The 14,944-nt window shown below is 47.0% G+C and overlaps 1 protein-coding gene across 3 annotated transcripts in view; it reads right to left on the bottom strand.

Moving 5' to 3' along the window:
- The window catches only part of LOC147736741 (uncharacterized), a 252,304-nt gene that overhangs the window by 162,414 nt on the left and 74,946 nt on the right, over positions 1 to 14,944 (bottom strand). For all 3 annotated transcript variants that reach the window (XM_086953456.1, XM_086953455.1, XM_086953457.1), the window contains exon 2: positions 7,125 to 7,185. The gene's annotated coding sequence lies outside the window, so the exon portion shown is untranslated. The remainder of the gene's footprint in view (positions 1 to 7,124; positions 7,186 to 14,944) is intronic.

The raw sequence follows: 14,944 nt of genomic DNA, 5'->3' as shown, positions 1-14,944 counted from the left end.
GGACATGTCGTTCAGTTGAGATGCCACTAGATCAGGGAGTGCCTCAGGGCTCAGCTCTGAGCCCTACTCTTTTTAATCTATACATGGCCTCCCTGGCGAAAGTTGTACAATCATTTGGGGTGGAATTGGTGTCGTACACCGACGACACCCAGCTGCTGATCTCCCTATCGCAGAACACCTCCAACACCCCCACCAACTTTAAATCCTGTATGCAGGCACTAGCCGAGTGGATGGATTCCCATTGCTTAAAACTCAATGGATCTAAAACAGAGGTGCTGGTGGTGGGGGGTAAAAGTGAAAACTGGTCGGCTGAGTGGTGGCCTTCATGCCTGGGCCCTACTCCCATACCGTGTGAGGAGGCTAAGAATTTAGGAATCTGGATGAACCCCTCTCTTTCATATGATGGCCACATAAGGCGTCTTGTGGGCAAATGTTTTGGAGTACTAAAGACCCTAAATAAAACCTTAGACCTCCTACCCTTAGCGGCCAGAAGGACACTAACTCAGGCACTGGTGACCTCGCGGTTAGATTATGGAAACATTTTGTTCCTTGGGGCAACCGAGGGCAGCCTAGGCCGCCTACAATTCATACAGAACTCCGCCGCCAGACTGGTGTTAAGAAGACCCAGGAGAGCTAACTCGCAAAAGGCGCTGGACGCGCTTCATTGGCTGCCTGTGAAGAAACGTGTGCTGTTTAAGTGCCTCCTCTTCTGTCACCGAATTGTCTGGGATAGGTCGCCCGCATACCTAAAGGATTTAGTCAGCCGATATGAACCAATTAGGACCCTCCGCTCGGAGGGTGCCGGACTGCTGACAGTCCCCAGGATAAGGAAGGCTAGAATGGGTGGACGATCCTTTGCGCTCCAAGCAGCTCAACAATGGAACAAACTTCCCCCTGCTCTGAGACTGGAGAGCAGTGAAGCGCGGTTTAGGGCCATGCTTAAAACACATCTATACAGTGCGTAGATCATAGGCTTTTACGCTGTTCACTGATAGCTTCAGCGCGGGGACACGCCGTGATGGCGTTACTGAGCGCTCTATAAGCTCTTTATTATTTAAGAGTTAATTGTGGTTGGAGAGGAGAATAAGGCCCTGAAGACTGAAATGGAAGCCTCTAGGAGGAAAACCTTAGAATTGGCGGTCAAGTTGAAGAGTTGTTGAATTCCTCTTTAGGTGTCCGTATATAGGTTTCCCGAAACAGGTCCTTATATAGACACAATTCGCATTGCCCTTATATAGGCATAAGATCCCATTCCTTATTTAGGCATTAGCCATGCTATCTAAATACAGGCATGGTCACCTACATCTGTCCAGCCCTAATGTCACAACGAGTTCTTAAAAACCAGACCCTTAAGATCTTGGGCGTTCCCCTAGCACAGGAATATTGATTTCTCCAATAACTAATTTATTATGCATGAACCGCTATTCCTTAAGGGCTCATTGCGAACATCTTCATCTGCTCGACTTTGCTTCAATGCTAACATTCCAAGGCACCTACCAGGTATAAATATACCTTCCCTTGTCCAAGAAAGTAGGAGGAGACCTTGACTTTAGAGGAGCCTGTGTCCCAGCCTGATGCACTGACAAGAGGCGCGGTCATCCCTCCTCACAGAGAATCCAGCTTCCAGTCTGCTGACTCCCTTCGGAGCGAGTGTTAGAGTTCGAGACCCGGAAAGAGATTCCAACCTCTCTCATTCTCAAGGTATGGAGCTGACAAGAACCTGGAGGAACTCTTGGCATACAAACTTAGCATACAGACTATAGCATACCATACTATAGAATACATCACCCGCTTCTTACCTTGTACTATACTTAGGTTAGGTACACTGGGGTAGAACTAGTTAGAGAAGCATCTTATGAGTACTCACATTTTTAGCTTATGTTACTTATATAAAAGAATGCTAGCACAGTATTATTTCTTTCTACTGCTCACGCTGTACATAATATATCTTGCATACTGTCTTACGATTGTAACAGCTCATATCTCGTACACAAGAAACAAGACTGTTCAATAAATCCTTTCATTGAAATGCCTGTCTATTCTTTATGTGTAACTCTGACGAAACTAAGCATGCACGATTGACTGAGTGAAATTGTTATCTGTTGTTTCCACAATTCTGAGATTGATCCGATTCTAAAGGGAAACAAATGTGTCATATTTATGCGGTTGCCAGAAACTACTCCCTTCTTGTTTATAAGGGGTTTCTAGCGGCCTCTGAGTTAGCTGGCAAAGTAATTAAGTTTAATGTACTCAATAGGGGCATACTGACCTCAGTCCTTTGCCAAACTATAGGGTATATTATTCCAATGCGCAGAGCCTATTAGGGAAATAGGAACTACACTACAGAGTGAGGGTTCTGGGACTAAATTTTCACCCTTCCCCTTCTAGTTCAGCTACGACAAGTACCAGTGAAGTCCTGAATCCAGCTAGTACCACACAAGTAGTGCATTCCTTGGCCCCAGTCATTCCACTAGCTCCACCAGAACGTTTACATGGAGATCCCCAATAAGGCTCAGATCTTCCTCCCTCAGTGGTCATTACATTTCATGTGCCGTCCAACCGTCTTTCTAGATGCACAGTCTCGTATTGCTTTTATCCTTTCGTATTTCAATGGAGATGGAGCTTCATGGTCGATGCCGTTGGTCACGCAAGATGAGCCAACACTATATGATTAAGAAGGCTGACGTTTGTGATGCAGATAACGTCTTTAAGTCAGCATACTATGTAAGTGTGTAATTTCACAGGTCCTTGCTTTGAAGTTTGGCTTTGCCCTTGTTCTGTAGGAGCCTGCGATTCAGGAGTGCTGAAGTGAAGATTAAGTGTTAGTGCAGGGCGCGCTTCCGAGCCACAGACCCTGAAGGTCTTATCAAGGAAGCAGCATAATGGGGGGGTGAGGGGGGTGCGAGTCTCCGCTTGGCACAAGCAACTTATTTTTCCCGGCTTGCTTGAATCCTGATGGTGCAGTGAGAAAGGGACTCATGTCTGAGTATACCCTGCCACACCTATAGTGGCCAAAAACGATTCAGAAAAGGGGGTGGTGATGAACAGAGTGTCTGAATTAAGCAGACCACTCTTACCCAGTCCAAATATCAGGGCTTGATCCATCACCGTTTTTTAGCTCACTGCACCACCCCCTTTTCTGAATCGTTTTTGGCCACTATAGGTGTGGCAGGGTATACTCAGACATGAGTCCCTTTCTCACTGCTCCATCAGGATTCAAGCAAGCCGGGCCGAAGACGGCTGAAATGCCAGAAACCGGTCCCCGGTAGCTTGTCTCCTTTCTGGTGAAGAATTGGCTTGGTAGTTTAGTCTGCCCTGTTCCCATGATGCACTGGGCCAGGGACAGACTGATTTGCATATAGCCAGGTTCTGAGCTGGGATGGGGCAGTGAGATAAATAACAGTGATGGATCAAGCCCTGATCTTTGGACTGGGTAAGAGTGGTCTGCTTAATTCAGACACTCTGTTCATCACCACCCCCTTTTGTGAATCGTTCATGGAAGGGAAGCAGGAACGTCAGGATTGCCCTGGCTTGTCAACAGATTGTGTCTTTCATTGAATCTAGGAAGGGTGGAAACCAGTTGCGTGTTACTTTTCAGGAGACAGAACTGTAGAAATGACCCTGAATTCACAGATAAGTTTCTATGGATATATAACTTTCTCTCCATTGTGCCAGCTCATAAACATTAAGCTGCTTTCTAGATCCGGTTATGTAAAGTGTGAGTGAGACAGATGAAGTGTTAAAAAGCTACATCTACGCACAACTATTCCCTTTGTGGGATACCTGCAATTCATGCATGGCATATGCATATTATGTGAGGTTTGTGAAATGTATGTTGTTGAGTGGTATTCAGAATTTAGCGAGAGAGAAGGGAAGAAACCGAGGTAAGGAGAGAAAGAACTGGATGAAGAACAGACCAAGAAAACAAATAAATAAAGGCTCACGAGACCGAGGCCAGCAAGTTCGGGAGCGCATTCCTTTGAAGACGGATGGGGGGGAGCGGGGGAGCACATTCCTTTGAAGTCTGATGCCGAGGCTCAGACAAATGGTGGTGTGCGAGCTGCTTCCTTTCAAGTCTGATGAGAGGAGGGGCGGGGGAGCAAATGGCGAGTGAGCGTCCGGCGCACATGTACTGGCCATAATCCGCATTCCAAAGCCCTCTTGGAAGGATTTTCTGCTGCCCCTCTATATCTCTCACATAGCGATTGCTTACGAAATAGCTTGGCAAGTCCTAAAAATGGCTCTTACCTAAGCTGCTTTCTTTTTTTGTTAACATTGCAATTAAGTTGAAAATTACGCTGTTTCGAATGCTCCAATCCAAAATCCTTACATTTGTATGGGGCGGGAAGAAGCCTAGATGTAGTTGGGATGTTGTGGTGCAGCCATTTGACCGGGGTGGGTTTGAGGCTCCTGACCTCTTACTATACTATTTGTGTGCGCAGGCGCAGTATGCGCACTATTGGCATTTTCCACAGCGATTTCAAATTCATCTTGCTATTGAATCCGATGCAGTTTTTCCAATTCCCCTGCAGGCAGCAAACCTTTACTGGGGTTCGGGAGGACCTAGGACTGAAATTAACCCTGTGCAATGAACTGCATGGGCTTGGAGGGTGCTTGAAAAAAGGGCACAGCTATCGTATCTATATGCCCCACTGCTGCCACTGGCTTCGCATCCTGACATTTCTGCGGCAAGGGAGAAACCCGCCCTGCGGTAGTTGGCAGCTATAGGTATCTCCCGGATGGAGGGCTTGTATAAACAGGGTAATTAAGATCACTGCAAGATGTACAGGGGATTGCAGATTGTGGATTCATTTTAAGTTTCACCTATGTCAGAGTCCGGCAAGCTGTGAACTATTTACCCAAATTACCCCGATGAACCTACGACTATGCTGGTGGAGGAGGAGCGTAAGGGTCTAATCACAAAATTATACAATGCCTTCCTACCAGAGCAGGAATTTGGGGAACAACCCTGCTTTCTTAGATGGCAGACTGTACTGGGGACCGTTCTCACACTGGACCTTTGGAAATCTTGCTGTAAGCTAATGGGTCACCTCACGTCGAATTGTAATCTCCGTATTATTCACTTTAAATATTTACATCAACTATCTTATACCCCTCTGCAACTTAGTAGGTATGGTCTGCATGAGTCTGCTAACTGCGTGCGGTGTGGACAAGTTGACGCTGATTTCCTGCATGTGGCATGGAAGTGTGCTGGTATATTTGCATTTTGGTCCAAGGTGGTGAGTGTGCTCACTGATATTGTGCTGGAACGGGTGAATTGCACACCTGAACTCTACCTGCTTGGATATGTGAAAAACCTAAAGCCTTGTAATAAACGCATAGTTGCAATTTCCACTCTGCTTGCCAAAAGAGCTTTCGGAGTATGTTGGGGAGCGAAAACGACTCTCACTGTAAAAAAATGGGTCCGTGATTTACTTTATTGTAGAGATCAACTGGGGGTCTATGCTGAAGAATTACCTGAAGCCTCACATCCCAAGGATATTTGGGCCCCCTTTACTGCATATTTGCTCACCCATCCAGATTTTATATGAACTGTTTTATATAGGCCTCTTAATGTTTGTGGGAGGGTTGCCTTATCATGCGAGTCCCATCATTGAATGTGTCTCTGATACTCCACTCATGCTTGTCTATGATGTACAGAATTCTTCCAAATGCACAATGTATTGTCGCCTGTCCTGTTGGGGGGTGGGAAGGGGGGTTGTTCATTACTCAATATTGCTATTTGGCTCATTTATTTGGTTGTCACCATGCTTCTTAAAATCCAATAAACATGTATGAAAAAGGATGCCTTTCAGGAGTGGAGACACTATCTTTTAGTGGCAAAGCATATAGTGACAGTATTTACGGACCACAGGAAATTGCAATTTTTTAAATCAGCCAGAACCCTGACTCCTCGACAACTACTTCGTTGACTACGACTTTGTCATCACATATCGACCAGGCAAGAATAATGGGCAGCTGAGTTCGCACACAACAATGCTAAAAATGCTTCCACAGGGTTTTCCCCTTTCTATATAAATTATGGGCGGCACCCAAACTATTCTGTAGCATTTCAAGAGGTGACGGTGCCTGCCGTACAAGATCTAGTTCAACATCTAAAAATAGTTCAAGAATCAGCAACTAGAAATTAGGCTCTAGTGAAAGAACGTTACAGAATATGTATGACTAAGACGACGAGACCAGGGGCAAATTTGCAGGAGAGAGATATGGTGAGGTTGAGCACTAAGAACCTGAGGCTCAGAGGAAATAGGAAATTTCATCCCCGTTTTGTAGGTCCATACTCAGTAGATCAGACAATAAATCCAGTGACTAACAGGCTAAAACTCCCTTTGCAGGTCAAAATACATCCAGTGTTTCATGTGTCTCTGTTAAAAAAGGTGACACCATATTTTAAGGAATCAACACCTCCAAAGCCATAGTTGATTGAAAGCAAGGAAGAATATGAGGTTAAAAAGATTCTAGATTCAAAAATGGTTAGAGGAAAGACATTACTTGATCGATTGGAAAAGCTATGGACAAGAGTAAAGATCTTGGGAGGAGAGATCTGATGTTCATGCTCCTAGATTAATACGAGCCTTTCATCATCAGTATCCTCACAAACCCAAGCCAGAAGGTGTGGCCGTGCAGAGAGGTACTGTCAAGGTGCTCCGTCCGACTGCCGGTGCGGCACACTTTGTGGACATAATCTAACGCAGTCGGATTGGGGGACGCAGATTGAGCTATGCTTTGTCCCAATTTGAACGCACCCCCTGCAGTGATCGGAGAGATCACTGCGGACGCGTGTTAAAGACTCAGAAGTTGCAGGTCACAGCCTTTGAAGGCGCGAGGAGAGGCGCTCAGCAGAGGCGCTCAGCAGTGAAGTGCGTTGGCAGCGTTCAAAGCCACGCACTTCACCAACGGTTTGAGAGGGAAGGAGAGCTCATGAATGTTCTTAGGTAGTCAGGGTTTAGTGTAGCTCAAGTTCATTTGTAGAATCAGTTTTCGGGTAGCTAGTGTCTCATTTGCGACGAGGCAACGTTAGGTAGGATATTAACATATTTATTAAATAGGAGTAGAGTGTAAATATTGGAGAAACTTGTTCATAGCGAATCAGTTCCACTCACCTGTTCACCTCACGGAGGTCTGCATCAAGGAGTAGAATCCAGTCTTTATAACTGCAAGTACCTGAAAGGAAAATGATAACGTTTTAGTTATAAGAAATATTTGGATACTGTCTGATAATTTCAATTTAAAGCATGGTCCCAGACACCTCTGTAGTTATAAGCTGAAGGTACAAAAAGTCTCACTAATGCATTGAATAAGAGAGTCAACAGTGTAAAAGAATAAGTTAGAGAAGCTTATTAACCCCTTTTCCACGGGGCTAATTCCCCCACGGCGCGGCGAGGAGGGCGGGGTGGTGCTGCAGCGCCGCGATGCTCGTGACAAGCCCAGCTCGTTACAACCTTGCCCACTAATTGATTTTCCCGCACAGGCGGGGAATCAATTTCACGTTGGCGGACCGCGGCCGTTATGACGAGTCCAGCTCGTCATGAGCACAGCTCCACTGTACCTCATGACGAGCTGGGCTCGTCATAACCATGAAAGGGGTTCATTTTATGTTATTTAATTGCAGTTGGCATAGAAGTGTTACTCCAGAAAAGGCAATAGTGGGTGCCTAGCAGTGCAGAAGTGAACCCAGAAGCAAGGCAGTCTCTTCTGTGTCCCCTTCCCCTTTCCCCCCTGCGTGTTCATGCAAGAGCTTGTAACTAGAGGACTCGTGTGGAGGTCTGCAGGGGGAATTTGGAACTCATATCTTTCTGCTCCTGTGAGTGAACTGAGGACAGTGTGTACAAGTAGAGCATTGACAGATGTGGACCTCAAATACTTCTCAACCCTGTTGTCACAAGGCCTGTCTGAGTGGGCATTCGAAGCTGGAAGACTGCCCTTGAAGCAGACGGGCTTCCCAGAGGACCAAGGGATCCTATCCAATCAGACGGCTGTGGGTCTGATCACGAAGAGAGTAACACGCCGCTGCACATGTGCTTTGTGGATTTCAAGGCGGCATTTGACCTCGTACCACGTGACAAATGTGGAAAAGTCCTGGAGCATCCTGCAAAAGCTTGTGAGTTCAAAACTGCTATAATATATGAAGGCGTGGGATAGAAACATGGTCGGGATGGGAGTCATCTGTCCAGGGAAGTGGGTATAGCACTAAATCTGAAACAGGGGTGCGTGCTTGCACTGCTGCAGTTTAACCTGTACATTTCAGAACATTCACCTTCCATTGAGGAACTGTTGTCTCATGTCTCAAGATCATCATTTAGTCAGATGACTTGCTTCGTAACATACGAGTAGAGTTACAAAGACTGAGCTCACAGCTCGCCATATACTACGACAACATGCTGGAGACTAACCTTAACAAGCATTGGCAATGTAATAGGTCTCGCATTTGTGAGAGTTAGTGCTATTGGGGTTGTAAATGACAATGTCTTTTACCCATGTGTTTTGGTGTGGTGTGGATGTATGTAGTATGGAGAGGAATTGTTAGTTGTGGAATTGTGTGGTGTGGAGTGGATTTGTGTATGTGGCATGGTGTGCATTGGAAGTATGTGGTTAGTAATTATGGGATAAGAATGGTACTGGAATTATGTAGAGTGGGATTGTTTGACATGGAGTGTAATTAGGTAGAATGGTATTTTGTGTTGTGGAGTGGTATGTAGTGGCGTTTAATTTATGGTGTGCTCTCAAATTTTGTGGCATGATGTGGAATTCTGTGGAGTGGATTGGATGCATGTGGTGTGTTGTGTACTTATGTTGTTGAGTTGATTTATGTGGTTTGTTGTCTAGTTTGGTGGTGTGGAATGGAAATGCTTAGGGTTGACGTATTCAACATGAGCAGGAGAAAAAGAAAATAGGGGGCATATTATCAAGGACCGGTTTTAAAATTATCTACGTTTTAGCAGCAGGAAACTGCTGCTAAAGCGGCGATAATGGGCTTGATAATATGCCCTTGAGAATTCCAATAGAAGCCCATGTTCTAGTGTTAACATGGGCTTCTATTGGAATTCTCAATGGCATATTATCAAGCCCATTATCGCCGTTTTAGCGGCACTTTCCTGCCGCTAAAACGGCGATGATTTTAACACCGTAACACCGTAACACAAACAGCACTTGCTCTTTGGCGACACTGGCGATACACAAACAGCACTTGGTCTTTGGTGCCACTGGCGATACACAAACAGCACTTGCTCTTTGGTGACACTGGCGATACACAAACATCACTTGCTCTTTGGTGACACTGGTGAAACACATGGTGCCACTGGCGGTGCACAAACAGCACTTGCTCTTTGGTGACACTGGCGATACACAAACAGCACTTGCTCTTTGGTGACACTGGCGATACACAAACAGCACTTGCTCTTTGGTGCCACTGGCGATACACAAACAGCACTTGCTCTTTGGTGACACTGGTGAAACACATGGTGCCACTGGCGGTGCACAAACAGCACTTGCTCTTTGGTGACACTGGCGATACACAAACAGCACTTGCTCTTTGGTGACACTGGCGATACACAAACAGCACTTGGTCTTTGGTGACACTGGCGATACACAAACAGCACTTGCTCTTTGGTGACACTGGCGATACACAAACAGCACTTGCTCTTTGGTGACACTGGTGAAACACATGGTGCCACTGGCGGTGCACAAACAGCACTTGCTCTTTGGTGACACAGGCGATACACAAACAGCACTTGCTCTTTGGTGACACTGGCGATACACAAACAGCACTTGGTCTTTGGTGACACTGGCGATACACAAACAGCACTTGCTCTTTGGTGACACTGGTGAAACACATGGTGCCACTGGCAGTGCACAAACAGCACTTGCTCTTTGGTGACACTGGCGATACACAAACAGCACTTGGTCTTTGGTGCCACTGGCGATACACAAACAGCACTTGCTCTTTGGTGCCACTGGCGATACACAAACAGCACTTGGTCTTTGGTGCCACTGGCGATACACAAACAGCACTTGCTCTTTGGTGCCACTGGCGATACACAAACAGCACTTGGTCTTTGGTGCCACTGGCGATACACAAACAGCACTTGCTCTTTGGTGACACTGGCGAAACACAAACAGCACTTGCACTTTGGTGACACTGGCGAAACACAAACAGCACTTGCTCTTTGGTGACACTGGCGATACACAAACAGCACTTGCTCTTTGGTGACACTGGCGATACACAAACAGCACTTGCTCTTTGGTGACACTGGTGAAACACAAACAGCACTTGCTCTTTGGTGACACTGGCGAAACACAAACAGCACTTGCTCTTTGGTGACACTGGCGAAACACAAACAGCACTTGCTCTTTGGTGACACTGGCGATACACAAACAGCACTTGGTCTTTGGTGACACTGGCGATACACAAACAGCACTTGGTCTTTGGTGCCACTGGCGATACACAAACAGCACTTGGTCTTTGGTGCCACTGGCGATACACAAACAGCACTTGCTCTTTGGTGCCACTGGCGATACACAAACAGCACTTGGTCTTTGGTGCCACTGGCGATACACAAACAGCACTTGCTCTTTGGTGACACTGGCGAAACACAAACAGCACTTGCACTTTGGTGACACTGGTGAAACACAAACAGCACTTGCTCTTTGGTGACACTGGCGAAACACAAACAGCACTTGCACTTTGGTGACACTGGTGAAACACATGGTGCCACTGGCGATACACAAACAACACTTGCTCTTTGGTGACACTGGCGAAACACAAACAGCACTTGGTCTTTGGTGACACTGGCGATACACAAACAGCACTTGCTCTTTGGTGACACTGGCGAAACACAAACAGCACTTGCACTTTGGTGACACTGGTGAAACACATGGTGCCACTGGCGGTGCACAACCAGCACTTGCTCTTTGGTGCCACTGGCGTAAAACAAACAGCACTTGGTCTTTGGTGCCACTGGCGATACACAAACAGCACTTGCTCTTTGGTGCCACTGGCGTAACACAAACAGAACTTGCTCTTTGATGCCACTGGCGTAAAACAAACAGCACTTGGTCTTTGGTGCCACTGGCGTAACACAAACAGAACTTGCTCTTTGATGCCACTGGCGTAAAACAAACAGCACTTGGTCTTTGGTGCCACTGGCGTAACACAAACAGAACTTGCTCTTTGATGCCACTGGCGATACACAAACAGCACTTGCTCTTTGGTGACACTGGCGATACACAAACAGCACTTGCTCTTTGGTGACACTGGTGAAACACAAACAGCACTTGCTCTTTGGTGACACTGGCGAAACATAAACAGCACTTGCTCTTTGGTGACACTGGCGAAACACAAACAGCACTTGCTCTTTGGTGACACTGGCAAAACACAAACAGCACTTGCTCTTTGGTGACACTGGCGATACACAAACAGCACTTGGTCTTTGGTGACACTGGCGATACACAAACAGCACTTGGTCTTTGGTGCCACTGGCGATACACAAACAGCACTTGGTCTTTGGTGCCACTGGCGATACACAAACAGCACTTGCTCTTTGGTGCCACTGGCGATACACAAACAGCACTTGGTCTTTGGTGCCACTGGCGATACACAAACAGCACTTGCTCTTTGGTGACACTGGCGAAACACAAACAGCACTTGCACTTTGGTGACACTGGTGAAACACAAACAGCACTTGCTCTTTGGTGACACTGGTGAAACACATGGTGCCACTGGCGATACACAAACAACACTTGCTCTTTGGTGACACTGGCGAAACACAAACAGCACTTGGTCTTTAGTGACACTGGCGATACACAAACAGCACTTGCTCTTTGGTGACACTGGCGAAACACAAACAGCACTTGCACTTTGGTGACACTGGTGAAACACATGGTGCCACTGGCGGTGCACAAACAGCACTTGCTCTTTGGTGCCACTGGCGTAAAACAAACAGCACTTGGTCTTTGGTGCCACTGGCGATACACAAACAGCACTTGCTCTTTGATGCCACTGGCGTAAAACAAACAGCACTTTGTCTTTGGTGCCACTGGCGTAACACAAACAGAACTTGCTCTTTGATGCCACTGGCGTAAAACAAACAGCACTTGCTCTTTGGTGCCACTGGCGTAACACAAACAGAACTTGCTCTTTGATGCCACTGGCGTAAAACAAACAGCACTTGCTCTTTGGTGCACAGTGGCGATACACAAACAGCACTTGCTCTTTGGTGCACAGTGGCATGTTAACATGGTCTGGAGCAGGAACCCATCCCCACAGATCCAAGAGTGACTCAAGGGTCTTACATGCTGCAATGACATGACTGACAACTACGCTGCTCATCTTCCACAATCAGCCAGGCCAAAGGACATTTGGGGCCCATTGAGGTCATAGCTGAATGCCTGCAACCTTGTGCAGCAAACCTCGGATGACTTGGGAAGCTCAGAATATGAGCTGTACCACTGATGGCGCTATGAGACTCAAACAAGAACAAATCTTTAAAAAAGCTCTAATTTGTTGCCCTCGTTCCAACAGGATTCCACAAAATAGTCCATTACCTGGTCTCTTATTTACACTGTACATTATTTTGCAATGCTTACATGATATCTGCTTTACTCTGTATGCTCTGGAGCGTAAGCATAAAACCCACCTACACAGGATTGTGGTGGGGGGAGGGATGGCAGCCGGCAGAGTCAGATAGAACGTGCGTTAGGGACATTTAATTAGGGAAGTCATGGTGTGTTCCAACAGCCAAAAATAGTTATCATTGTAAGGACAAGGTGGTAACAACTCACCTAACGATAAACGCAATGAATCAAGGGCTCCACGGAAAACAAGCCCAAACCCCCTTAAAAGGAAGCCCAAAATCAAACTAAGATCTAACCAAAAGAATCTCAGATTGCAAAAATAGTAATAAAAAATACGAGCAATGGAGCGGGCAAAGGTGCGGCAGGCAGCACTAATACAACTGTGACATTAAGAAGAGATGAGAGGGAGGAATTATTTATTACAGTTTAAGCAGCTATGATTCTGAAGCTGAACACAGGTAAACAGTAACAGAGAAGGAAACCAAGAAAAAAATAGTCCCCTAAGGAACAGATACCTAGCAACAGAATAAGGATACAGTATTTAGTCCCTGCTGCTGGGAAGAACGGAAGAGAAAAAGAAGGGTAAAAGAGGCAGGAATGACCAATGGCAAGAAAGGATTTTTGATGGACACTGAAACAAGCAAATCAAAAGCAGGGGGATGGCTTTAAGCCAACATGAGAAATTACAACAGTTCTCAAATGCTCGACCCAAAAAAATAAAAGCAGGGAAAACTCTGCTGAAAGGGCCCTATCAGAAGAAAACAGTCTCCTACACATATCTGGGTGTTATGCTGGACTCAAGGGCCTCCTACGCGGCAAAAAAAGGAAGTATTAGAGGGAAAGCAACTGCACTCAAATTTGCCTTTTAACAGCGCAATAATGCTTGGTGAAGATGTACAGCTCTTGCGTAAGTGCATAATATGGACCTTGCGCGGAGGGCGTGGAAGGTCGAGACTGCCACTTCGGTGAGCGGGGGAGACCGGTTAGCGGTCTAGTCATCCTGAGGCACTCGCTCTGGGGCATATAAGGCGGATGTTAACAAGGCAGCGCAGCGGACGAGCGCAGCGGGCGCGTCGAAGGCGCGCCGAAGTGTCGCCAAAGTCGAGCCCGTCTGCGCCCGTCCGCGACCGACAGCGGGCTAGGGCGACAACCCCTGGCCGTAAGATCTACTGGACTAAGGATCAACTCCTTGGTTTCCGTCCTCGCACTGCCTCCATATGTATGCATGGTATGATGATTGACGATAGGGTATGCCCTCACTGTGGGTTCCGTGTTACTACCATGCCGCGGGATACCACGGAGCAGGCACTTTCTTGTGGTCTCCTTAATGTGAGGTCATTACGTAAACACAGACTTGACGTTTTCGAGCTGATTACTGATAAAAAGTTCGACCTACTGTTTCTAACGGAAACGTGGTTAGACCAGTTTTCCGACTCTGACATTATCGAGGCCACGCCGGAGAACTATTCCTGGGTTAGGCAGGATAGGCCAGAGGGGGTGGGAGGGGGGATTGCTATTATTTTTAGGAAAACTTTGGGCTGTTGCTTAGAGCGCACGCTGATCGTGGAGAGTGAGGCGGGCGTTTTCACGATTCAAATCAACGGGGGCACGACGATCAATGGCTGTTTGGTATATCGGCCGCCAGGGGCTTGCACAAAGTTCAGGGAGAGCCTGCTAGAAAGCCTCATGGAGGCGACCCTGCGCAGGGACAAATTCCTCCTATTAGGAGACCTGAACTTGCACCTAAATTGCCCAGAGGACACAGGGGTCAAGGACTTCTGTCGGGACATGCTAGCTCTTCAACTGGATCTGAAGCTATCGGACCCCACGCACCGACAGGGACACCTTTTGGACCCGGTCTATGCTAACTGGGGAGGTGTGGAGGTGTCAGGTATAGAGCCCATCCCCTGGACTGACCACTTTTTGGTGGCATTCTCCATACAGAGCTTAAAAACCAACAAAGCCAGCCAGGCACCCCCCTAATTATCTTAGGAGGAAGTGGGCTAAATTCTCGGTGGAGGGTTTTAATCAAGCTTTAAGTGGGGATGGTCAGCCTGGGGGCGAAGACATAGAAACAGCGGTCTCTAACCTGAATCAGCGCATCACTGAAGCGCTTGACCAGACAGCCCCACTCTGCCGCACATCTACATGTGCTCGGAAAGAACGATCAGCCCCATGGTTTAGTGCTGAGCTGAGGCTAACAAAGGCGGACTGTAGGCGGGCAGAAAGAGTCTGGAGGGTGTCTTATGATAACCAGGCCAGGGAACTGTTTCTGGAAAAAAGGCGCCTTCACCATAGGCTGATAAAAAAGTCTAAGGCAGCCTACTATGCAGGACAAATCCAGGGGGCG

The sequence above is a fragment of the Lissotriton vulgaris genome, chromosome 1_2 (assembly GCF_964263255.1).
Source record: "Lissotriton vulgaris chromosome 1_2, aLisVul1.2, whole genome shotgun sequence".
Lineage (NCBI taxonomy): Eukaryota > Metazoa > Chordata > Amphibia > Caudata > Salamandridae > Lissotriton > Lissotriton vulgaris.
Note: the sequence above shows the minus strand (reverse complement) of the source record. Positions and strands in the feature narration are given on the sequence as shown.